General features: G+C 47.2%; 1 long non-coding RNA gene across 1 annotated transcript; it reads left to right on the top strand.

The window, feature by feature from the left end:
* The first annotated feature begins 1,144 nt into the window (after nucleotides 1–1,144).
* Nucleotides 1,145–26,296, top strand: LOC142559662 (uncharacterized). The gene is made up of 4 exons (XR_012823190.1): nucleotides 1,145–1,683; nucleotides 2,821–2,850; nucleotides 15,954–16,043; nucleotides 26,250–26,296. It is a non-coding gene; the product is annotated as an uncharacterized LOC142559662 (long non-coding RNA).
* Nucleotides 26,297–26,693: the final 397 nt, after the last annotated feature.

A 26,693-nucleotide genomic window follows, 5' to 3' on the forward strand; every position in this document is an offset into this window, starting at 1 on the left:
TGGCACTGATTTCTACCGTTAAAGGAAGCTTTAGCTCGGGGGCTTCTATCTAAACGCATGTAAAAGGAGAATTCGTTTTTCTCGGCAACCACTGCACCAAACTTGACAATGTTTGTTGCATTTAAAAGAAAGCTTAGCATGTACTGACTGCTGGTTCCGAATTTTTTATTTAGGACGTACATTTTTTAATAAATGTAGGCAAAAATCAGAACTTTCAGAAAACAAAACTAACAAGTTAACAACTCCGTTAGTCAGCGATTGAAAATGATATCACAATTCTGTGAACTGCACCTCTTAGTACATCTAAAGCGGACAAAATTGATATATTACACATGCATGTCAAAAAAATTAAGACAGTCGAAATACAGTTTTTGCAGAACCTTTGTGCACAACGTCAAAAAAAATTCGCCTAGGATATAAAATGTCAAATCGAATTTGTCCGCTTTCAATGATGTAATGGGTGCCGTTTACAGAATCACGATATCTGTTCTTCATGCAAAGCAATTGATTTGTAAACTTCGTGCTTCTATTTTTTTAAACTTTCGAACTTATGAAATTTTTTAAAGAAAAGCACTGGCTCTAAATCGACATTTCGCTTCCAACAGTCACTAGAACTTAACTTTATCTCTCAAATCCAATTAAAATCGGTCGAGGAGTTATCTCTGAAAAATGTTTTTGCGTTTTACGTGTATCTGAATACGCGGCGTCGGAGTTGGGCCCGAGCTGTTGGGCCCGAGCAAAGACTTCCTCTTCCGGCCACGGCGGCCGCATTTCGATGGGGGCGAAATGCGAAAACACCTGTGTGCTTAGATTTAGGTGCACGTTAAAGAACCCCAGGTGGTCAAAATTTCCGGAGTCCTCCACTACGGCGTGCCTCATAATCAGAAAGTGGTTTTGGCACGTAAAACCCCAAATATTATTAGACTTCCTCTTCAGCAAGTGCTCTTGTGATGAGCGCGCAAAATCGCCGGCTGCGCGAAAAGAGACAAACACAGCTGCTTGCGCGCGAGACCTTCATCGGAAGCGCGCCACTCAGCAAAAACGCGAGGGACAGAAAAAAAAAAGAAGGAGGCGGGGCGGGTGACGTATTCGTCATGTGATCCCTGAGCGCCGGTATGAGACAACGCAGGGAGGGCACTTCGCTCGCGGAGGCAAGATGGGGCAAGTGGAAAGTTTCTCTCTTGGCGGTGACGCCCATGCTCGCATCCCGAAATCATGGGTTCCCGGCACTTTAAATATGTGTATCGCTGCTGTTAATGAATTTATTTGAAAAATAATTGCGGTGGAACACTCCCTAGGTGGCACGTAACAGTTTCCAGAGCATAGACAAAATTTGCGATGTGGCATTGTTAGGAGCCCTTTAATGCATTTATTGTTCGTCGCTCATAACGTGCTTCCTACATCAACGATTTCTCAACAAGTCCCGCAGAGTTCACCGAGGAGACTAAAAATTCAATTACACGCCTCCTAATACGCATAAACATTGAGAGAAGACGAACGTACTGTAAGAGTGCTGCTGGTTCGGCGAGTATCTTGTCTTTTGGACAGGACAAGGCACCTCTTTCTCCTTATTTTTTCAATGGTTCATACCTGTTGTAGAGCCAGACGCCAATGCGACCTATACTGTTCAATTTTTCGACAGTGTCAAAGAAAGATTTGATATCATTTGGCACTTCAGCTCATGTAAGTATTATTCTGCTTACTTGGCCCAAGTTGGGCCACAAGACCGTTCCACCTATCTCATTCCTTCTTTTTTTTGCCTAACTTATCAGCCTGTGCACTGTCATAACTAAAGAATTTGAGTAATATATTATAAATGGGGTAAAGGTGTAACGTTAAGGGATAAGAAAAGAGCAGATTGGGTGAGGGAACAAACGCGAGTTAATGACATCTTAGTTGAAATCAAGAAAAAGAAATGGGCATGGGCAGGACATGTAATGAGGAGGGAAGATAACCGATGGTCATTAAGGGTTACGGACTGGATCCCAAGAGAAGGGAAGCGTATCAGGGGGCGGCAGAAAGTTAGGTGGGCGGATGAGATTAAGAAGTTTGCAGGGACGGCATGGCCACAATTAGTACATGACCGGGGTTGTTGGAGAAGTATGGGAGAGGCCTTTGCCCTGCAGTGGGCGTAACCAGGCTGATGATGATGATGATGATGATATTATAAAATAAAATTACGTGGGATACTGTATTAGTACAAAGCACACAGACGTTCATCAACAATATCATCTAAGGAAATGAAGCCGAAAAACACAGCGCGAGATATCCTTGTGGTAAACATGCTTTCGATGCAGAAAGCTGAGCAGCCTGATCACCTTTTTGTATTGCCTAACGCTTGCTTTAGCGAATCGTTTTTTTAATGTTCTGCTATAATAACGACCTCTTTCGAGAACGCTACAGAAATGATGTCATATCTAATTATAAATTAAGCAGTAGATAGCGCCCACGTGCCGTCATCATATTGGTTATGTGCCTTTACGAAAATGCTCCTGCGTATCCGCTGCATATATTGGATCGGGAATTTATTCCAATGTGACATTAAAACATTCAGCGCACTTGCTACGCTTGGAAGCAGAGGTTCTCATCTATGTTGCTCCAGATGATTCATAGAGCCGACAGAGTGCAGAATAATTTTCGAGTGACGTATTTTTCGTTAATTGCTTTCGCACCCCCTCATACATATATTCTTAGATCATTTCCGGCAGCGCACCTTTGACTTTATCGACATCGGGAATTAGTTTTGCTAGTGTAAAAGTAGCAGAGACGAATCGCGGTGCGTTCTTCTCGAATTAAAAGGTTGTCCACGTCTTTTCTCAGGTCGCTTCTCCGTGGGACGAGATAATTGCAGTAAGTACCTCTGTTGCTTGGGGGGGGGGGGGGTGTAGGTGATGTTATTTGTCCCTCCTCCTGACGCAGAAGAAAACATGGGCCTCTATTTAAATATGCGCGTGCACTACAATTGTTCTTAAGAGAGAATTCCTAGCAATGCTGTTGCTGGACATGTTATTAGCGAAAGCGGCCAGCCAATGACAAAGAGCACTTACGGAGGAAACGCTTCGTGAATTCGGTCCCTGGAGCAGCCTCTCTAATATGCTGCACTCCATCTTGGTGCGCGCCGTCAAGCGCCAAGGAACTCCCCATTGCAGAAGATAATAAAAATTTTAATTCACCCGTAGGCACGCGTACAATGGTGGTGCGATACAACTCTGGTACAATATAACGGGGTCTCACCTACGATACGTCGTACTTCACATAGACAAAACGAAGGAGCCAAGAAAACAGTGAATTGTGCCTGCTTTACATTGGCCTGCACCACCTCCACTTCAAATAGTGTGTTACAGTGCGCACGCAAAAACATCGTTATGAGCGTAGAATTCAAGCTCATGATTTTCAACCAGGGCACACACAAGTGCGGAGTGTCCGCTCAAGCAAATATAATTAGGACATCATTCTGGCTCTAGGGAAACTCTCCATCGAGAGATGGCTAGCTACTGCGTACACCAGGGGCAAAGGAGCTGTGCTTCGCCGAGTTTGAATAGCTGTTTTTCTAGATGACCGCATACTATTGCCCGTAGCTTGCGTAGTCTTGCAGTAAATTGCTTTATTCGATTGCCGAGATCGTTCTGCAATGTTGCAGAAGCACCACAACACGCAGCTAATGGTGTTGTAGACGAGACTTGCAGATCGATATCGCCTTCGTGGTGGCCGCATAATGTATATTCCAAAAGCTTTTGTAATCAGTTGCCAGAAAGTACGTGTCACGACGCACTCCTTTTGTGCATGCGTGCTGATCTCTTTTTGTTCCCAGTTTATGCATATATCATTCCTAGCATTTCCTAACGTTGAAGCCTGTCTCGTGTAGGTAGAATACCCACTGATATTGCCACTAAGTAGCAGGTGTGCCTGGATTTACAGCTGTCGCACACATTCTACAAAAGGTTGAAAAAACTATCGCGCGGCACTTTGTATTTGTTAGTACTACAAGTAGACTTTGTAAGCGAGCAGCCGCCTCATACTGTGGTGCTGGCGTTACTGCTGTCGGCAGCAAATTCTTTGGACTTCGTGGCATGAGAGTTCGATGATAATGGTCCAGCCAATAAAGGAGCAGTGGCCTGCCTGGGTACTCATCATCATCAAGTAGGTCACGTGTTTTCTTATTGCACAGCAGCCTGCCAAACGTAAGTATGCAAGGCAAGCTCCATGCTACATTGGCTTTCCGCACCCGCAAAATTACTGCGCTACGTATTGCGACTGGTTCAGCCAGAAACTTGAGAATATAAGTGTGTTTACTACCCTAATATTGGTGACGGCGGGAGAGATGCCCTCGAAGGAAATCACATTTTACTGCATAAAACATTCGTAATCAACAAAGCCCTCTCTGCTAGCGATCGTTGGGACGCAGTCACTGCTTCGGATTGCTGTCTAATGGAGCTAACAATGCCTCGCCACGTGTGAGGTGAAACGCCACTTGTGCAAAATTTGATGCCCAGTATTTTCACATGCTCTGTCTGGTTGATGCCTTCTGGTAATGTTATTGCATGCAGCATGTCCTATATTTAATGCTTCGGAATACCTCATATTTATTTTAGCCCCCGACATTGATGCGTATTGATTATAAATACGAAATACCTCTACAAGACTGTCCTCTTCCCTTAACAAAAATTTCTCTTGGCATACGCTGATATTTTTGCGTACCCTGTTTCCGGTATAGGAAGTCCTTTTACAAGCAGGCTCTCACTAAAGCATTTTAACGGACCACTCGCAAGCACAAACAATACAGGTAACAAAGGACAGCCCCGCTGCGCTCCCTTTGTCACATCTAAGTTAGCTATCAAAGTGCTCTTCAGTAGTAACTCAGCTGTTCTTCCCAAGTACAACATACGCAGCATGTATACAAACCCTCCGAGAAAGTTGTTGCAGCGTAGCACCTCAGATAAATACTGGTGTTCTAAGCAGTCCAACGCTTTGACTTCGTACAATCTTACCAATACTCCTGAAGCCTCACGCGCTGCTGTGTATTGTACGATTTAATTTGTTTAGTTGAGAGATGAAAATATAATCCGTCCATGCAAGGAGCACGTTTGATGTAGACTGAAAATTTTCTGCGAAAATACCTTCATGAGAATTACAAGAACAATCGTCACTATCTTATATATATATATATATATATATATATATATATATATATATATATATATATATATATATATATATATATATATATATATATATATATATATACCTGCGTCGAGAAGTGTTATAGGCATCCAGAATGATGATTCTCACAGATTAGAGTCGGGCTTTGGATAAATCGTCACGCGGTCCCGAGTAAACGATTTGGGAATATATTCAGGTGCAAGAATCCCGCTAAGAAGAGATAACATGGGAGTGCTTACTTCGGGCCAGTAGGACCGGCAAAATTCAACTGATAAGCAATCTGTACCGGCTGCTTATCCAGTGTTACCAGACCTGCGAACATCAAAATCTTGTTGCCGGTTTGTTGGCGGTAATAAAGACTTCTGTTTTGTGCCTTCCACTTCGGCTAGGTTATCACAAAGGTATATTCCTTCCTGCAATACTTATGTGTTGTAAATATTTTCCGATGAAAGTACCTCTGAGATTGAGTTACAAATTTTATTTCGATATATCGCCTCGCACCGCTCTCTGTGCCATCTTCTATTATAACATTTTCAATAAATAGCTGCCATTTTGCCTCCTAGAGACAGCAGCACTACCTCGAGGTCATAAGTAGGCCTGTTCGTTGCCCACGCCTTTGCAGAAGTAGGCGAGCACCAGCTCATACACCTGTGGTATCGTTCATGCTGATAATCAAAGTAGAGAGAGAGAGAGAGGGCTCTTTATTGGAAAAACAGAGAATTTTGCCGGCGCGTATATAACTGCTGGCATGCTACTCTGTATAGGGATGGGGAATGGCATTAAAAGATTCCAGAAAAGAGTCCGAGAAAAAAAGGATAAAAGTAAATATGAAATGTCCGAGTGGACCTGATACTAATATTTACAGGTGACATGGCGGGTAAACTTAAGCTTTTGTATAGGAAGGATGCAATTTTTAAAGCTTTCCTATTTGACCAATTTCTGTCAGGTAATTGAACAATAAATCCAAAACCCGTCGCTGGTTTGAAGGGCCGGGCATTGGACCTAAGATGCTCGGTAACGTTAACGGTTCGTGGCAAATCATGTCCATTTGGTGCTCAAAAAATTGTCTCTCGTCGCGGTACGCGGGGCATTCTAGTAATATGTGCTCAATTGTCTCTAAGTTGCGACAGTTATCACAGTATGGGTTAGTGGTAAGTCCTATGCTGTACAGATAATTGTTCCTGTATGCCACATTCAGTCGAAGACGATGGTACAATGTCTCTAAGTGTCGAGGAAGTGGTCGTGGAATTTTCGGTCTCATTTCTGGGTCAATGTAACGTAGGAAGTTATCTTGGTGAAGCGGCAGATTCAAGATGCGGTCTTTTTCTTGATAGGCATATTTTTTTGCCATGTTTGAAGCATCGGCTTTTGTAAAATATGTTCTTTTGAACTTGCGGTAATGGAGTCCATTTCTGGCGGCTTCGTCCGCTCTTTCATTTCCCGAAATGCCGGCATGGTCAGGTATCCACTGGAACTTTATGCAATGCCCAGCAATCTTAGCCCTGTGGTGAAGATAAGCAATGTCAAATGCTGCTGGTTGATTATTGCAACGCTTGTGCCTGTTCCAGATACTTTGTAGGGCTCCTTTTGAGTCTGTGAAAATCACCCATGTCCTTGGCGGCTGATGTCGAAGTACATACACAAGGGCCTCCTTAATGCCATATAGCTCCGCTGAAGTAGATGATGTCGCTCGCTCAAGACGAAACGAGAATCGTTGCCCTGTAGAGGGTACAAAAAGTCCGCATGATGAACGATGTGGAGTTGTAGAGCCATCTGTGAAAATGTGCGTTGCGGCTGCGTATTCTTTGTGCATATATTCTAAAGCTATCTGATAAGTCGCTGCCTGAGGCATTTTCTTTTTCGCACTGATTCCAGGTATATATGGCACGATTTCCAGTGGGGACAGTGTCCATGGTGAAATGTTGCGCGGCATAATTTGTGACGCCTGAGCAGGAATCGAAATAGATATGCTTCCGACGGCCTGCCCAAAGCTAGATGTAGCACGGGTTCTGGAAATATCCTTTAAAAAGTGAGTCTTCGTATGAATGACGTGGCGGAGGTGTATCCGAAGTGTCTCCTGCGAACATAGCACTTCCAGAGGCAGGCATCCAGCTTCTGCTACAGTCCCTGACCGGGACGACCCCTTCGGAAGGCCAAGACATACGCGAAGGCAGTTGTTTCGTGCTGCCTCGAGTTTTCTCTTGCTTGTGGGAGATATTTTGTGCAGGATCGGGAGGTAATATCGTAGTGTTCCGTCGACGTAGGCCTTATGGAGGAGCACCATTGATCTACAGTTGCTGCCCCACTGTGTTCCGGCTAAAAATCGGAATACGTGCGACGCCGAGGAAATCTTCTCACTCAGTTTTTTCACTTGGGGCGACCATGTGAGGTTCCTATCGATCGTCACTCCAAGAAACCTTTGCGTCTTGACGTATGGAAGGGCACGACCACCCAACACTAGTGGGTATTTGTCCATACACCTCCGCGTGAAAGCCATGGCAACGCTTTTGTCGGGGGACAATTTCAGACCCCTTGGATTTAGGTAGGCCGATATATTTGCTAGCGCTCTCTGGAGGCGTTGTTGGGTGGTACTGCGGGAACGCGCCGCACTCCAAATGCAGATGTCGTCCGCATACAGTGTGATTTTGACGCCAGGGGGCAGGTTTCTGTTCAGATGGATGAGGACTAAATTAAATAATACCGGGCTTAACACAGCTCCTTGTGGCACTCCCTTCTCGACGGCATAAAGCGCCGTGGGGCCATCCGGGGTACACATGAAAAGTTGGCGTCCTTGAAGATAGTCTTCAATCCATGCGTAGAGCCGTCCTCCAAGACCAAGGGTTGCCAAAGCGTCAAGTATTGCTTTATGATAGACCGAATCATATGCTGCCTTAATGTCTAAAAATAATGCAGTAGGTATGTTTCCAGAGACCAATTCCTCTTCAATTGATGAGACCAAGGCAATGACATTATCAATTGCGGATCTATTTTGCCGGAAGCCATTCATTTCCTCCGGGTAAACTTTTGCAGTTTCCAAGAACCAATTTAGTCGTTTGTAGATCATTTTTTCGAATAGCTTCCCTACGCAGCTAAGCAGAGATATGGGTCTGAAGGAGGCGTAATTTGTTGGCTGCTTCGCTGGTTTCAATATAGGAATGACTTTCGCAAGCTTCCATTCCGTAGGAACCTCCCCAGTTATCCATGAGGCGTTGTAGTATTCCAGAAGGCGTAGGCGAGATGTGTGGCCTAGATTTGCGAGCGCTGCATAACTCACGCCGTCATGGCCAGGTGATGATCGCTTGTTTACGTCGCCGATTGCTGCCGTGAGCTCTTCGATGGTGAATGGTAGTTCTAAGTCAGGAAGGGTAGCTCGAGGTGGACTAGGCTGACGACTTGCAATTTGCCGCAAAGGTTGTGCCCCGTTGGAAAGGAGCCTGCAGTACTGCTCTGCCACCTCTTTCAGGGATGCGCGCTCATGTAATGAGAGGGCGATAAAAGGATACAGCTGTTGCGGCTCTTTGCGAATGCCTCTGACGACTCGCCAGATTTTGCTCAGCGGTTGTCGTATGTCCAGTGTCCCACAAAAGTCCCTCCACCTTTTTCGGTCCAGTTTGGTGAGGTAACGTCGTATATGTCTTTGTGTACGTCGACAAGTTCTGAGGTCTTCGATATCCTTCGTACGTAGAGCCTTCCTTTCGGCACGCCTTCGAATGGCACATAACCTTTCAAATTCCTCGTCGTTTGTTGGTACATTACAATGCTTAGTGGCAGAGCGGGTACTTTGTTTGAGGCAATGAGCTATTGTCGGTATTATTTCTGTATTCGCAGTTGAGGCTGTGATTCCTTTGTCTACGGCTGCTGTGTAAGCTTCCCAGTCTACCGACTTCAGTTTCACTTTTCTGGGCGACGTCCGAAAATGGAGGGCAGAGATTAGGATCGGGTAGTGATCACTACCTCGAGTCTCGAAATCTGTACACCATCCGAACATAGGGGCCACTTGACTTGATACGAATGTAACGTCAATGCAGCTAACAGTCGTCGGATTTTTAAGGTATGTTATGCTGCCATCGTTCAAGGGCTCTATATTGTATTTTGCAAAAAGCTTCGCCAGCTTGGCACCCCGAGCACATGTATGTGAACTGCCCCAGATCTCGTTATGTGCGTTGAAATCGCCACAAATAATATGTGGAGACTGAGTGTTTGTCAACAAGTTTTCCAATCTTGTCACGTCGAAAGGTGATCCTGGTTCCAAGTAGACGCCGATCAGGGTAAACACTTTAGATGCAATCACTGTGGTTGCGCAAATATATTCGTTCTTGTCATGTGGTGCTACGTCAATCGCAGAGGCAGGTATGTCGTTGCGAAATCCAACGAGAAGTCGGCTAATTCCTTTTTGTCGCCTTGAATGATGAAAATAATACCCCTTTATCCTAAAGTGCTCGTCGACGCGAGACTCGGAAATGACTAAAAAAGGGAATCGGTACACTCGCGTAAGATGCTTAAAGTCTGCTAACTTAGAGCGCAACCCGCGAGCGTTCCACTGGAATATAGTACATGTGCGGAAGTGTTTGTTGGTGGACACCGCTTGTGAGACGATTGTTGGCGAAGCCATCGTTGCTACTGCGAAGAATCACGGCTTTGCGCCGTGAAAGATGACGGCATTAGCGGTTCCAAAGCCAGGACGGCCTCTATTTCAGGGATGCTCTTAAACGATGGGCTGGCACGCAGAATAGCCTTGATTGCGGCGAACATCATGGGAATCAGCATACTTGGTATCTCATTTGCAGTGCTACCATCTAACAACTTTTCTTTTTTCTTCCTGTTCTTCTGCTGCGACCTTGAGGACACTTGTTGCTGTCGTGGGCTTGAGGTTATATCACTTGAGGGCTTTGATGGATTCGTTGCAGTTGAAGGCCTTTGCTGGTTTTCTTTCGCCACTGAGGCGTAGGACTTTTTCAAAACCGTGTCGCTGCGCTGCACCGTGTCGTGTTGCGTTTGGTTTGTAGATGTATACATCACATCCGGATTCGGTGGTGGTTCTCGTCGTTTCCGCACTTTTCCTTGGATTTGCTCCATCGTCCGTGCAAGAGTGGCTGATTTCTTCTTAGGACACCCTCCGTATGACGCAGCATGCTCAGCTCCACAGTTTGCACACCGAGGCTGGGAACGTGACGTACACTCCTTATGCGTATGTGGACCAGCGCATATCTTGCAGCGGATGGGGCCTTTACAATATTTCGCTATATGTCCATGTCTTTGACATCTGAAACATTGAGTAGCAGACCCCATGTATTCCGTCACAGGATAACTGCAGAATCCAAGCGACACTCAGTTTGGTAAAGGGGCGTCCTTAGAGAATTCCAGGATGACCGAGCGTCTTCGGGTTTCCGTTACTACGCCATCTTCGTTAGGGACGTAGAAAACTTGCCTTTTAGCAGATATGACTCCTTGTTCGCTCAAATACTCCTTGAGGTCGTCATCTGAGTACTCAACAGGAACGTCCTGTATCCTCCCGTACGTGGCAGAGTAGGAGTATGGAACTCGAGCTTCTACAGGAATACCCGATAGATCTGTCACTCTGAGGAGACGATTGGCTGCAGGAAGTGTAGACACTGTCACCATGAGGCTGCCATCCTTGTTGAGACGGTGGCTGAGTATCTTTTCTTGGGCTGTTGTCACGACCGCAGAAGCCAGAAGATTTGGGTTTACTTTCCATAAGCTGCTGTCAGGCTGAGTTGGCTTGAATATAACAGGAACACCTGCGGCTCTTTTCTTTTTGTAAGAGACAACAGTGAAGGCTGTCTGGTCCATCTCTTCGTTGTCTCCTGTAGATTGCCTTGCGTCGATGTCATCTTCACGTAGCCTTTTCCTTGCTTGCTCATCTTCTCTGTGGTCTACAGGAGCAACGTGCTGACCTGATTGCTGATTGCTTGCGACGGATGCCATCAGAGCATCACGAAGGTTGGCTGACGGCGGAGGCTCGCCGCGCTGCTTCGGTCCGGTGCGCTTCGGGAGCCGCTTGCTGTGCTTCTCTCGCAGGACGGTGACCCCCAGGCCGGCGTTCGGTGAAAGAGAGGCACAAAGAGTAAAAAGGCGCTCTACACTTGCTAAAAAAGACTTAAAATTACAGACGGGCGTTCGGAAGCGAGCCTATCAAAGTACTCGCACGTTAACTGTGTAGGGGAGCAACCATTTCGTACTATTGTTATCCTTCTGAGGCACTCACAAAGCTGCTCATTCTCTGCTTTCTTTTTTCGTTTACTACTAGCTGCGATACATGCTTACTTTCACCTTTTCTTTAAAGTATCTCATCTGTTTTACGTCGACACAGAGTCTCTTAGGCCTGGCCAAGTCGCCTATCAGTTTGGCCACTAGGGTCGTGGTCGTGATGCCGTTGTGATCGTTCCATCGTCGTCATGCCAGCTTGGGAATCTGATTCGCGATTCCGTCATCGCCATGCCTTGTACGCCAACGCAGTAGCTCCAGTTGCCTCACACATTGAGCCACTGAGCTCGTGCTCTTCAAGAATGCGCGTGTGCTGTGCATTAGGTGCACATTAAAGAATCCCAGGTAGTCAAAATCAATCAACAGTCTATGATAGTTTCCTCGATGGCGAGTTGTAAAACTGAAGCAGAGCTTCAGTTCAGAAAACACGAAGCCATTTTCCCCCAAAACAAACATAATATTCATTGCAAGGAAACACAATAGAATAGCAAATAGCAGATAAAGTACAGAAAAAATCAAAGTATAGTTAGAAGCGTTAGTCCATGCGAGAAGTTCAAGTTACGCTTGATAGAAAACAAGAAAATGAACTCAGTCATCAGAAGTCTTAGTTATTCGGGTGGTGATGCGCGAACAGCAATTGTGCTTGTATAGATGGCTGTAGCGGAGTGGCGAGCACTGTCAAACGAGGGGCGCAGACGCATGGTAAAGCCAACCCCGGACGTTGGAGTCCAAGGCCCAAGGCCAAGGCTGTCGGTTTCCAAGGCCGTCGGAGCCCAAGGCCGTCCAAATGTGACCGCTACAGCTGAGCGGGTATCGTAATTGTCTGCGGTTGAGCCCGGGCGCCCCACCCATGCCGCTCCAGGCTTCTGGTCACCCCCAAGCAACCTCTGCTCTCCACGCTGGTGCTCAGGATAAGGGCCAGGGTCCGGACCAACTGCAGCAGGTGCAGCAGAAACAGCAGTGCCCTATGCTCCAAAGGAGCCCTACGCACGGCGCATCTCTCCAGTAACATCTGTGGTCGCACTGGTTCTGTCGAGGCTCTGGAGTTCGGGTCTGAACCCCGACGACACCGATCTCGGCACCAGCCGTCATGGAGGCCCCCCCCCCTGCCCTCACGTCTCTGAGCTATCTCTTCTTCCAGCGTTCGAATCCCTCTCCCTCTCTGTTAGTTCCTCCTTCCAGTGGTTTCTGCCGCCCCCTGATCGGGTGATGTTCTTCCTCATCCGACAGCTCGTGGCACCGCCCGCCAACATCTTCTTTGTCGGCCACTCGAGGGTGTTCAGAGCCACCACCCTTTCAAAGTGTTTTGTCGCTGCATTTTTAACATTAGTCAACAGTCGCCCCATTTTCAACGACGACGCTCTCCGCTCATTCATTACAAAGTCCCTTACTAAGACGTGCCTCCTAATGAAATCGAGTTTTTACACGTAAAACCCCAGAATTTAATGTTAGATTTATGAGTTTGTTCACGCGGTCGTGATGCTTTTTATGGTTGGTGCATAGTCATCATTCTAGCTTCCCCATCAGACTCTGATCATGCCGCCGTCGTCACGCCAATGTCATCATACAGTCATACTTCCCTAATTCATCATACTCCCTAAGTGTTGTGCAGTCTTTGATATTCTGTAAGCACAAAATCTCGTAATTATTGAACTCTATCCTGTCTTGTGTAAAGTGTATATATCTAACCAGCATGTTATTATATGCTGGGTGCCTGGCCATAGGGGCATCCAGGGTAACGTTCTAGTGGACCAGATGACCACATCAATTGCATCGCACGCTGTTAATTCTAACGCTGCAGTCCCTGTCACAGATTTGAAACCCTTCTTACGAAGGAAACTGTGAAAATACCGGAAGCGCTTGTGGGACGTGGAAACAAACAATAAGCTGCACGTAATAAAGCCACAATTAGGTTTCCGGCCTTCTGCAACATAATCAAGCCGAACAAATGTGATATTCGGTCGTCTAAGAATAGGACACACATTTGGCACCCATAGCGTTTTACTCACTGGAAATGAGCCTCCAACCTGTGGTTACCAGATGCGGGGAGAGGCTGACCATCCTCCACGTCCTCCTGGAGTGTCGGGAAGCCGAATCTGAAAGAAAGAAACATTTTCCCTTAGCATACCGGCCGCACATCCCCCTTCAACCTGGAATGTTACTTGGTGCAGAACCGTTCTTTGACACCAACGCAGTCTTAGGTTTCCTAAAAGATGTTGCGTTACATGTTATTAGCCCCATAAGTTCGTAGCGCCTCCTCTCTTCAGAGGATGCCGCTGTGATATATTGTTTCGTATAACACATGCCTCTAGGCCGTTGTGTTTCAAGGGCTCTGGCGAGGCAGTAGTGCTCTACGCAATTTTAGCATTTCTCAAGTTTTATGTATTGCATCATTCTTTCTTAATGCATTTTAGGGATCATAGTATACGTCATTAATCATTGCCATAATTTTATTACTTGTAAATGTATGCAGTTTACACCAGCACTTTTAGGCCCCTTTACAGACGCTTCATATTAAATTCACAGAACCTATCAGACGACTACGAACACATTAACACTAGCATGGCGCTCTTTGGCCATACCTGGCCCTTGCGCCATTAAACGTCAAACATCAATCAATCAATCATACAGCCATCATGCATTCGTTGTCACACCACGGTCGTGATGCCCTCAGGGTCGTTGCTTCATCGTCCTTCCTGCTCCGTCATACGACTCTCGTCGTGCCGTCGTCGTCACGTCATCGTCGTCATACAGGCTTCGTGATACAGTCATCTTCGCGCCATTGTCGTCATACACTGGCCATTATGCCAGTGCTATTATGTCGTTGTCATGTCGCCTCCGTCATTGTTTCGTCATCATACATCCGTCGTCATGTCGTCATCGTCTCGTAATCATCGCGATGCCATCATGGTAGTTCCATAGTCGTCATTATAACTTCTTTAATGCAATTCGCGTCATGCCGTCATCGCCACGCAGTTCTTGTACCATCGTCACACTTCAGTAACGTCATCACACTTCTACCATCATGAAATATGTCATGCATTCCTTGTCATATGTTCGTCATGCCATCGTCGTCATTTCGGCTTCAGCATCGGGCTGTCATGTTTCCCTCATTGTCAGGCCATCGTCGTCATGCACTCGTCATCATTACATTTTCCTTACGTTGTCGTCATCACGCTGTGGCCATTATACTATCATCATAATTTAAGAATCCTCATTTGATTGTCGTCATGTCGTCATCATCACTTCGCCTTTGTCTTTCCATCGACGTCATTCCATCTTTGTCTTTCCATCGACGTCATTCCTTCTTTGCCATTCCATCGTCATCTCTGCGTCGATTTCTCAAATTTATCGTCATGCCACCATGCTCACGGTGGGCCTTCGCAAGTTAGGGCTATGTTAAAGTGAGATGATACGGGAGTACGTCGCATATAAGCGAAGCAGCGGAAGACTCAGTATAAAAACTACAGATGTTAAATAAACGTGAATTCAGAAATACAGTGTGCCGCTACATTGCTCGAGTGCTAATTGCATTACTATCGACAGTCATCGTGAGATAAGTTCTGCCGTAACATTATTAGGAATCAGATTGCGTCAGCTGACGCAAGACAGCCGTGATTGAATACTGATGGCAGAGGCATCCGTCCTAAATTGCACATACTATAGTCTGATAATAATGATGACAAAGTTGATAATGATTGAATAACTGGGGATATTGTATCATTAGTTGGCAATTTTTTTTATATCGTAGACTGGTCAACTGTATTTGTATTTCCAACTGCGCTAGTTGGTAGCATCCTTGCTAAATCTGCTATCAAGTTCGGTTACCAATTAACCATCCCCTCGATAAATGTGCTAAAGGGATGCGGTATTAAAATAGAAACGATGCCGAAATAAAGAAAACGCGCATTTCAGTGAGATATGTTGAATTCATTATTCGATGTTTAATTTTTTATTAACTTGTTATTCGCTTGACCTGCAAAAATATGCTTTTCACTCTTCGAGGTCTGCAAAAATAGTCATTTGTGAACACTAACTCGTAGCTACAATGCTTGTTGTAAAAGGTGCGAACGTATTCACAGCCCTTTCTCTAATAGATGACGGCCCCATGCTCTGCTTAAAACATAAAATAGTTCAATTACGCCTACTAGTATGGTTGCCAATTACACACACCGCCTGATGACATTGTGACTGCATTTCTTTAATCGCCGTAAAGACTGGGAAAAAGAAACTCTAATGTTCCTACAGGTAATAAATGTGCCAACTTCACCGCCTGCAGATGCAATCACAACGCGTTGTCAATAGAGAAAGAGAGAGAGAGAGAAATGAAGGCAGCGAATCAAGGAGAAAAAACATATGCACGGCTACTCTACACAGTGGAGGAAAAAACCAGGGCTTTCTAAGATTAGACGGATGATGTTCAGGAACGTGTAAAATTAAAAAGAAAACGCACTAAAAATATTCCACAACTTCTTTCTTTGATTTCTAATTTCATGATAAACTACTCACTTAACCCTGATGTTTTCAGCCATCGCACAAATATATAAACGACGGAACTACTGTTGCAGGATCAAGTTCGTGACATCGGCTCAGCTTGAAGATGGCGCTTGTAAGCTTGACTTCCTTCATATTTTTGACGTGGTGCTCTTTCTCCCGCGGTAAGTGGGGTTCTGTTTGTTATTCTAAATAAAGAGATAACATACCTGCCTAAGCCGACTTTCCCCAGAAGTGCGCTCTCACACCAGATGAACTTGTGGTAGTGAAGCACAGAGTACAAAAAAAGCTCAAGAGCTGTTCTTGCTTCTGAAGCAGACCAGGCATTATCAATGATCTGTGCAGAAGGGCGAATAGAAGATCGGGAAAGTGCGTTTCTCAGTATTCCTCATTTTTCACTCGCTTTCCTACCACGCCAATTATTAAGAGTGCATGTCATGGCGCCCAGTTGGCAATTTTTTTTGTCGGAGAGAGAATAATAACAGTGGTCTCGTGGAATTGGCTAGGGACATTTCTAAAGTGTTCTACCAGAACTTCCAATTACCTTGTTAAGGTATAGTGTTCCCTTATCCTAACACATATTTTAGTATAATTGTGAGCAGGGCTTTTGCTGTACAACTGTCGAGAAGTTATCTAAATAATGGAGATACCCTGCAACACAATTTAACAAGTAAGGAAGCACCATGGCATGAAGGGGCAGCATTTTGGGTACCTACTTCAGCCAAAAAGACTTTAAAAGCTTGCTGGTGTTTTGTAGCGCGAAACGACTACACGAATATATATTATGTACTACCAAGCGATCCTTTCACACTATTTTTACGTTTCCGATCATCTAATCACAATGTCACAATGCAAGCATGTTCACGATGTCATATGCTGGAGGCAACGTCTGCATCGCTGTTGCCACTAATTTTTGTAGCGTCTCTATGCCGTCTCTTACCCCTTCATTCTCATTCAGTGAAATAGCATGCTGTGAAAGCGTTTAAGAGCTAGATCAAGTGAAACAATGATCTATCAATTGGGAAGCTGCTTGGAGTATCGTAACAGGTATCATAAAAATTAGAAAAAAAATAAGGGGTTTTACGTGCCAAAACCCCGATCTGATTATGAAGCATGCCGTAGTGGAGGACTCCGGAAATTTGGACCACATGGAGTTGATTACCGTGCGCCTAAATCTAAGTACACGGGTGTCTACCCATTTCGCCCCCATCGAAATGCGGCCGCCGTGGCCGGAATTCTATTCCGTGACTTCGTGCTTAGCAGCCCAACACCATAGCCACTAAGCAACCACAGCGGGTGAAATTCGGCCTCGTCCGGGACTCAAACCCGGGATTCATAAAAATTGACTGTTTCAATAGGCTACACAATTGGGCCGGCTGGCGGGAAGTGTGTGTGAATGTGCAGCCATCAGCGCCTGAGGTGAAATCGTAACAGACACTAATTCGTCAATTGTGATGCATTATTGATGAAAAAATTGATGAACGATATTGAACTAAAATTCCCTGATTCAAGGTTGTGACCCATACATTAGTGACCACTATATCCTTAAGTACCTTACAGCGCGCACAGTGCTCTGCTGTTAGAAAGTGATAAGTACACAGGCCAGCGAAAATCTCTGCCTCTCTAATAAAGAGCTTCTCACTCTCTTTCTGAGCGTTTGGACGGCGAGTTAAGTGCTGTTTTATAGTTGAAAAAGCGATTTCTTGTGGAGCGCCCCTTCAAAAATAAACTTCCTTATTAAGTAAATTGGTAAGGGGAGCAGCGGTGATGCGTAGGGAGGAATAAGCTTGCGTAAGTACGACGCCATACCCAAAGACGACTGAACTTGTTGCAGGCATGTTGGTTTGGTATATTCCACCACAGCAGCAATTCGCTCCGAGAGTGCCTGGATGCCATTTGAAGAAATAGTATGTCCTAGTTATGAAATCTTGGAGAAACCAAACTGGCATTTCTCGCGGTTCAACTGAAACCCAGCTTCATAGAGCTTGTGCAGTGCTTTGTTCAAAATACGCAGATGGTCTCCCGTTGCGCCAACGACCAAGGTATCGTACAGATATACTACACAAGCTTGGTTCTTCAGAGGTCCCATCACTCAATTCATGGCACGCTGAAAGGTACTATGAGCCGTGCACTAACCAAACGGCATGCGGTTAAATTTGTACAAGCCTGAAGCAGTCCGAAAGGCTGCCTTGCACTTAACTCCTTCCGCGATGTTGTTCTGCTAGTATCCTGGGCGTAAATCAAGCGAGGAAAAGAACTTGGAAGGGTATGGCAAAGCATATCAATAGCGACATGAATTCGAAGTAGTGGGCACGCGTCGGGCGTCGTTCACTTGTTTAGCTGCCTTTCGTCTAAGCAAAATCTGAAAGAACCATTCTTTTTCCGAACAAACACGACAGGCCCTGCCCGCGGGCTTGAAGAAGGCCGAATGATGTCCGCGTCGAGCATTTCTCGCACGTGTTCGGCAAGCAGGGTACGCTTCCGTTCCACGTACCTCCTCAGTGGCACACATATAGGCGAGTACTCATGTACCAGCAAATTATGTGATGTACCAGCAAATTACTGCCTGGGAAGTCGGCCGTACTATGGGCAAACAATGCAGCGTGGCGGGCGGACAAGATATGCGAATAGGCGAATTTGCAGGCTCACCTGTCGGTGTCGGAACTGGCGTGGAAGTGGCCGTGGTGCTCTGGGCCAGGTTTGTAGAATGGCGGTGCTCAACATGACCGTGGTCGATGAAGATTTGATTGTTGTCGGACAGTTAGAAATCGGTTCCCAAAATCATGTTGGCAAGGTTGTCCTCGAAGAAGGGAGCAGATGGGATCAACTTTGTCCCGGCCAACGTCCGGACATGAATTTCGAGCATGCCCACTGGCAAAGCACTGCCTCCTCGTCCGTCGAGCGCGGGTTGCTTCAATGGGCGGATTGTGTCACGAGAATGACGTTGGTGTAGAGCCATCCTCTCAGCGCCGGTATCCACAAGTGCCAACAAATCGCCTATCCCTTCCACAAAGAGCGGTGACACGGGAGATTGGCAGGCCTCGTAATGGATCCGAGTTTTTGGTGGCTGAGGGCACTCCTTGAAATTGTGACCAATACAACCCCAAAAGAAGCAGCAGCGTCGTGTGGAGACGGTCAGTGAAGGTCCAGCCTCCGGCACACCTGCAGCAATACGACAGTGAGTGCTATGCTGCAGTTAAGCTGTCTTTCGAGAGAAAACAGAGGCGGATCTTTCCGGAAGCTGGCTAGACAGGATGGCAGGATGAGTAGAGTCAAGCAACCCGTAGATCACATACTGGCGAGCACCAGGAGAGAGCCAGATGATGCCGCAGTCCTTAAGAAAGTTGATCTTGTCATACACGTAGAGTGTTACCTCTTTGGTTGGTGCTTGCCGGCGGCGGCGCAGTCGCATAAACTGATTGTCATAGGCAGAAAGGAGTTGACGAAAAGCAGTCACTGAAGCGACACCCCATTTGGTCCAGGAAGTATGCGCAGAGCCGCCATAACTGTGCCACACTTTGGCGGCATCACGAAGCCGGCTTTCGGCGAGGGACCTCTTCACGTCCTCCGACCAGGCGTGTCGACGGGCCAATGAATTGACTGTGTTAACCCACAACATTGCGTCATCATCGAAGCCACGGAACTCGGGAACTTCCACGGGAGGTGGTGAAGGAAGTGTGCTACGCGCAAGGGCTGAATTTTCGGAAACCGTGACATCTTCCAGCCGTTTTGCCAGCACTGCTATTGCCTATGTGACCACGGCCATGTCCCTACAGGCCGCAGTAGAGGGGTTATGGACAGCGCCCGCAGACGATGCAGCAGCCTCTTGAGCCACAGCAGCGAAATCTACGTCCGAGGGAGCGTGTATGGCATCCCTTGGCGGTAAAGCGTTATGCATAGTGACGGGAGGGGAATCCATGACCTGAGGAGTCGGGATGACAGGCGTGGCGGCGGACAGATGAGAAACCGAGGAACCGTAGGCGCCGTGTACGAGTGGTGTGGCAAGCGCTGGAGCAGATCCTGTCGGCTGCGCCAGTGTAATGAGAGGGTGAAACAGACACTCAGCAGTCCGCCAGAATGCCTTGTTTACTTCTCTCTCGTCTTCCCTTCTCGCGCCGGCGCCGAAGTGTACATCTTTGTTATCACTATATATATGCGTATATATATATATATATATATATATATATATATATATATATATATATATATATATATATCGTCTTACAAAACTGTTCGGCGATTGAAGCACTGATGGCACAGAAAATTGTACACGATAATAGCTGGCCCGGATCACAGCAGAAGCTGGAGAATACGCCACCAGCCTCACTAATAGTAATTGGCACAACCTCTGCGACCGCCATAATGGCACACTAAGTACTTCCAAAACGTGGTCCCTCCTCAGAGCACTACTCGACCCAACGCACACAAAAACGCACACAACGAACACAGTCCGCCCTATCATCCACAAAGAACAAATGAATGATGACGCGCTCCTCCAAACATTGCAACAAAGATACATTGCTACAGGCCACCGACCGGAGTACAAAGACTATCCACACGAGGAAGAAACCCAATTGGACGGCGATATTACAGAGACAGAAGTGACGGCAGCCCTACACGGCATAAGACGAAACACGGCCCCCGGCCAGACGGCATTCATTATGCACTGCTACGCAACCTCGACGACCACGCCATACGGCAACTCACTGCATACTACAACGACAATTGGCAAAACGGAACAGGAATGGCGACACGCCGATATCACCTTAATTCCGAAACCCGGGAAACCGCTGTCCCTCCAAAATCTCAGACTTATTTCCTTGACTTCGTGTATTGGCAAACTCTTCGAGCACGTAGTTCTAAATCGCCTCCAGCCTCACCTCGAAGCGAACCAATTCTTTCCCAATACCTTATTCGGCTATCGACCAGGTCTATCTGCGCAGGACATACTCCTACAACTTAAGGAGGAGGTTGTGGATGGTCCAAGTAAAGCTCAAACAAGAACCATTCTGGCGTTGGACCTCAAAGGAGCCTTCGATAACGTCTCACATGACCTCATCCTAAACAACCTTGCATTCTCCCGATGCAGAAAGCGCATCTATGATTACGTCCGAGCCTTTTTATCAGACCGAACAGCCACCATCGGCCTAGGTGAAATTCGGTCGGATATCATAAAACTTACCGGCAGAGGGACTCCCCAGGGTTCGGTTCTCTCACCCACCCTGTTCAACGTGGCGATGGCGAAGCTACCACCGCTCCTCGACAAACTTCCGAACGTGCAGCACGCCCTGTACGCCGATGATATTACAATCTGGGTGACCACAGGGTCAGACGGCGCCATTTAAGACGCACTACAGGAAGCCGTAAATATAGTTCAAGGGTATGTAACAGCCGGAGGACTCACATGCGCGGCCGAGAAGTCGGAGCTCCTGCTTGTAATCAAAAAACGGAACAAGGCCCATATTCCACCAGGCATCACATTGCATCTCAATGGCAACGTTATTCCAAGGGTAGACAGACTACATGTACTAGGACTTCACATACAACACAACGGGAAGGCCACACATACCCTACACGTGCTCCGCCAACAACTTATCCAAATAACGCACATGATAAAGCGCATTACAAACCGCCGACAAGAACTGAAAGAAAAAGACGTACTCCGAATTGTGCAAGCCCTCATAATTAGCCGATTAACCTACCACCTCCCCTATCATAATCTGACTCAGACTGAGATGCACCAGATGGACACCCTCCTCCGTACGGCACTAAAGGCAGCGCTGGGACTACTCCAACATGCGTCTACGCGGCTCCTACTACGACTGGGGGTGCACAACACCATCCGCGAACTAGTTGAAAGTCATTTTAACAGCCAATTGCAACGTCTGCAACGAACAATGCAAGGGTTCCACATTCTATCCCGGCTAGGATACCAAATACCAAGAAAACCACAACAGGAAAACCGCACACTTCTTCCGCTTAGCATTCGCAACAAAATTCACGTGGCCCCAATTCCCCGGAATATGCACCCTGACGGTCATAAAGGTCGACGAAAGGCAAGAGCACAAGCCCTGGCTCGCCTATTTGGCGATGACAAATCAAACACTCCAGTGCTATACACCGACGTGGCCCGCTACCCACAGAAACGTGCCCTATGTCTAGTTGTACTAGATAGTGCAGACATTCTGAGAGCTTCGGCCATGCTCAACACTGCGGACAGTGGCATGGCGGAAGAGGCTGCTCTTGCCATGGCCATGGTACATGCTTCAACCATGCCGGCACCGGATGGACCTATCACAGTGGTCACTGATTCTCAGACCACCTGCAGGACTTTGGCACAAGGGAGGGTGACACCCTACACATACCGCATCCTTACGTCATTACACCCCACAGCGTTACGCAGGGTGCGTATCGTCTGGATACCTGGACACGCCTCTCTCCATGGTAATGAACGCGCTAATGCGGTAGCCCGAGAGCTCGCTAATCGGGCGCCATTGGAAGAGCTGTCCAACCCAGACGACGCACCGACAGAACCACTGAACTACACTGAAACCCTACAATATTACAGAGATACCAGGAGACACTTCCCTCCACCACATAACCCAGACGACGCACCGACAGAACCACTGAACTACACTGAAACCCTACAATATTACAGAGATACCAGGTGACACTTCCCTCCACCACATAATTCCCTTAATCGAGAAGATGCCGTCGCGTGGCGACAGCTTCAAACTAATTCATTTCCCTGCCTCTTTTATCTTCACCTCTTCCACCCCACACAATATCCCTCATACTGTCCCTATTGTGGAGCGAAGCCCACAGTATATCATTGCACGAGGGAGTGCCCACACCCTCTAGGCTACTCCCCTATCCCTTCACCTTCCCCTTCCTCCTGGGAGACTGCGCTGACCAGCTCAGACCCGCAAGAGCAGCGACGGCTGATCCGGCGGGCACGCGGAGTGGCGCGAGCCAATGGGGCCCTGAACTAAGGGCTCCACCCTGCGAGGAAGTCGCCCAAACTCATGATAAATAAATGTTTTCTCTCTCTCTCTCTCCTTGCTTGAAGAAAGAAATGTTGAAGCCAAGTCCACACATCGCTAATTTGACCTCTAATACTTCTATATACATCATGAACAACAATTGTGACAGGGGGCATACTTCCTTAAGCTCCCGCTATGTCTCTATTGGTTAAGATGCCTTTTCCCGATTTTGTAAGCACCTCGTTTCTTTTATAGACAGCGGATGTACGCACGTGAGTGATATCTGGTGGTGCTTCAACGTGATTTGTTCCGCTGCATCCTCTTCCTCCGCGTTCCCCCTCGTGCTCTCTTCGCTCTCGCCGTCCTTCATCCGCCGCTGCGCTCCACGTTCGCTATTTCATGCTTCGCTGTGCTCGTTCGCTCGATTACACCAAGGCACGACGCCGAGGCACGCCGACGATCAGTGCAGGAATGGGCGCCTCACAGTTGCGCTCCAAAACGTTTCTGCGTGCATATTACAAACAAGTGCCATACGCGGCCTTCGCGGCGGCGGCGCAGAATGACCCAGCGTGTCAAGAGGGAAGCAGTAGAGAGAAGATCGGCCGCACGCAGGCCTTACACTTGGCGCGTCTCTGTAGTGGCAATACGGTGTGTTACTACATTCCTTCATTGCTAATCGCATTCTGTCGACATTTAGATGTGAAACAATCACATGACTCATTCAGCGAAAAATCCGGCGCCTGCCATCTATAGCGGCGAAACGGTCGGTAAATTCCCTTTGGCTGCAACGCCACGTCCCGGGCGCGCCTGGACGGAGCCGAGCGGGAGATAGGGAACACCTGCTGAGCAACGTGTAGGTGCTGCACTAAGGGAGAGAGGGCATCGCCGCGACGCCAACTAGCCCTCACTCTCGAAAGCGAGTGTTATCCGTGCGTCCATTGTCTGCGCAAGCTCTCGACTGCGTTCTAACGGCGGCTCGGTGAAGCCAAATCAAAACGCGCCAAGCGTCTCAACGCACTCGTTTGCCTCATAACTCGAAGGACCGCTCAGCGGCGTTCAATTGGACAATAATGCTTTCGCATTCACAACACATAAGTTCTTAGGTGTCTTCGGTTTTTTTTAATATATTTCAATGGGTAAAAATGAAGCATGCACAGGAACTACATACAGTATTGTGGAAACCCGCTACTACTATAGACGCATGAATACTTTGTTTAGCGCCAAACGACAGAGACAAGAAAGACGACAGGACAAGCGCCTTGTCCTGTCGTCTTTCTTGTGTCTGTCTTTTTGCGCTAAACAAAGTATTCATGGATTCGCACCAACTAGCCCGCCAACGCATTGTGCTGTACTAAAGACGCCCTATTACGAAGCTCTAAAGCAGCGCAAGAGCGCTTCATAAACAGCAGTTCTCTAGATATCTATTGCTATGGCGCAGTGGTGGATCTTTGCATTGTGGTTTTTTAGAAGCAGGGGACCCATAATTAGATGACCCTATTGACGGGGTTCCGGTAAGCACGATCAATAGGGTCAACGCAAGAACAGCAGGAAAGAACAAGCTGGAGTAATAGTATTATGATACGCTGCTTGTAAAACAATCCCTGTAAATTGCGTACTTCATTGGGCCCCACACATGCTTTGAGAGTGGTGGCGCGATATGGGTGAATTTCAGCGGCCTCAGAAGGAAATATTCACCGACGATTACGATACCCCCTAATGCTAAATTTGGTAGCCGCTCTATGCGTGTTTACATTTGGCGATATATGGGCTGGTGCGCGCAATACGTCTCGTGCGACCCGTTCCAGATGGAGCGAAATGTGGAAGCGACTGCCTCGCTAATCATGAGATCGCGAGAGGCAGCGCGTGGGTGACGCGTGGATGCTATTCACAGCAGAAGCCCCAGAGAGCCCTCCGCTCATGCAGCGCTTTGGTGAACAGACGACGCCGCTGCTCTGCCACAGTCTCGTAGCCATCGTCGCAGCAGAATCCGCCTTGCGCGGCACTGCTCTTTTCTTTTTCTCACGCTTTCGCCACCGCCTCCTCCTCCGATTTCCGCCTCGCGCTCTCTTCGTTCTCGCCGTCTTTTATCTCACGCTGCCTCCCGCGATCGCTTTCATCCTTCGCTGCGCCCGTTCGCTCGGTAACGAAGGGCAACACCGACGCTCGCCGCAGGAATGGGCGCCTAAACACTGGTGCATTCGGCATCGGCAGTGGCGCGGCAACCAGTTCAGCGGCGGCAAGATCCGGCGGAACAGCCATTTCCGTGCCGATCGGTTTCGGACTGATTTTTGCAGGAGCTGCCACCAGATTCCCTCACCGCGAACCAATCGGAGCGCGAGTCGGAAATTCGAAAGCTGGTGGCCAAGTCCGACACGCCCGTCATGTCGCAATCTTCAAAGTCCGCGGCGACATCGTAAATGCTCATAGAATTCGTACGTAACCAACCCGTCTTTTTTTTTTTTTTTGATAAGTGCTACCTGGAGCGCAAAAGAAAAATTCATTGTCCCGCCGGAAGCACCGATTGCGATGCCAAATTAGTAGATAGCTATGCGAATTAAGCATAGTAGCTTTATCGGCCGTGTAAAGTTGTTACCATTCGCTTGCCAACTAAATTAACAATGCTAGAATGCGTAAGCGTGACTCAACGAGGACGTAGGAAGAAACAGACACACACAGACAGCGCTTTCTTTGCGTGTCTGCTTCTTTCTACGTCCTTGTTCAGACGCGCTTACACATTCTATTATGAATTCAAACCAACTAGCCCGTCAACGTGTTTTAACTAAATTAACCCGCACGTTGTCACGCGAGCACTGGTAATCATGAACACACATCGCTCGATGACAGCTGGCACTGTCTGTGAAAATGCTGTAGTTAGGAATCGCGGCAGCAGCCGCGAACCAATTGACGCAAGGCGCACGAAACGTCCAAAGCACAACGCATACGAAGCTACCGGCATTACGCGCACTCTGCAAACATCGCAGATCTCTTTGAAGATGAAGCCCGCGTGGGCGCGTACTTTAGGCACGACGCCGACCACTTTCAAGACACACGAGCACCGCAACGTGGTCCTATGGTGTCCGCCAAAGGTGTCTACTACGGCGGCGTCGATTCGCGTGCTCAACGCCGTAGAAGACACTGCGGTTGTGTCCACTCAATACGGAGCGGCGGGCGAGGAGGACATCGAGGCACCGTAGCCAACCAACACCTCCTAGTTCTCTAGCAGCAATAATCAACTAGCAAAATATCAGCAAAATATCAACTGCGTTACTTTGCCTTAGCAAAACGCACGCGTAGTTATTTTGTTTCAGCTAATGCTTCTCTTATAATACTTTGAGTATCCCTGTCTTCCTTCCTGCAGTAATCGTATTCATTAAAAAAAATTTTCAGGCTCGCAAGATGCTGCTACAGCAAACCCAGATATATTGGCTGGCAAGGTACGAGCAACATTCAGATCGTTTCACAGTTTTCACTGTGCCAGTGTATGCGCATATTAGGACATGTATAACCAAATAAGTTTGTGAAAATAAGATCTACCTGCTTCATTATATTCAGCTTGCTTGCACAGAATAATAAAATCGTATATGGATAGTAAAATTGTGGTCAAGAAGGAGAAAATGAATGAAAATAAGCTACCATAGAATGAAGAATTACAATATTTTAAAGAAAATTATTTTGACATTTGGTCAGCAGGCACGAATTTCCCACGTACAAGCAACGGCTCATAGTGTGTCAAAAGTTATGCATATCCGATGCACATACTGAGACCTATGCGAAGCGAACCTTTATAGAAGCGTTTATTGAATTTCTATGCAACTAATTACGATGCGAACG

This window comes from Dermacentor variabilis, chromosome 10 (genome assembly GCF_050947875.1).
Source record: "Dermacentor variabilis isolate Ectoservices chromosome 10, ASM5094787v1, whole genome shotgun sequence".
NCBI lineage: Eukaryota > Metazoa > Arthropoda > Arachnida > Ixodida > Ixodidae > Dermacentor > Dermacentor variabilis.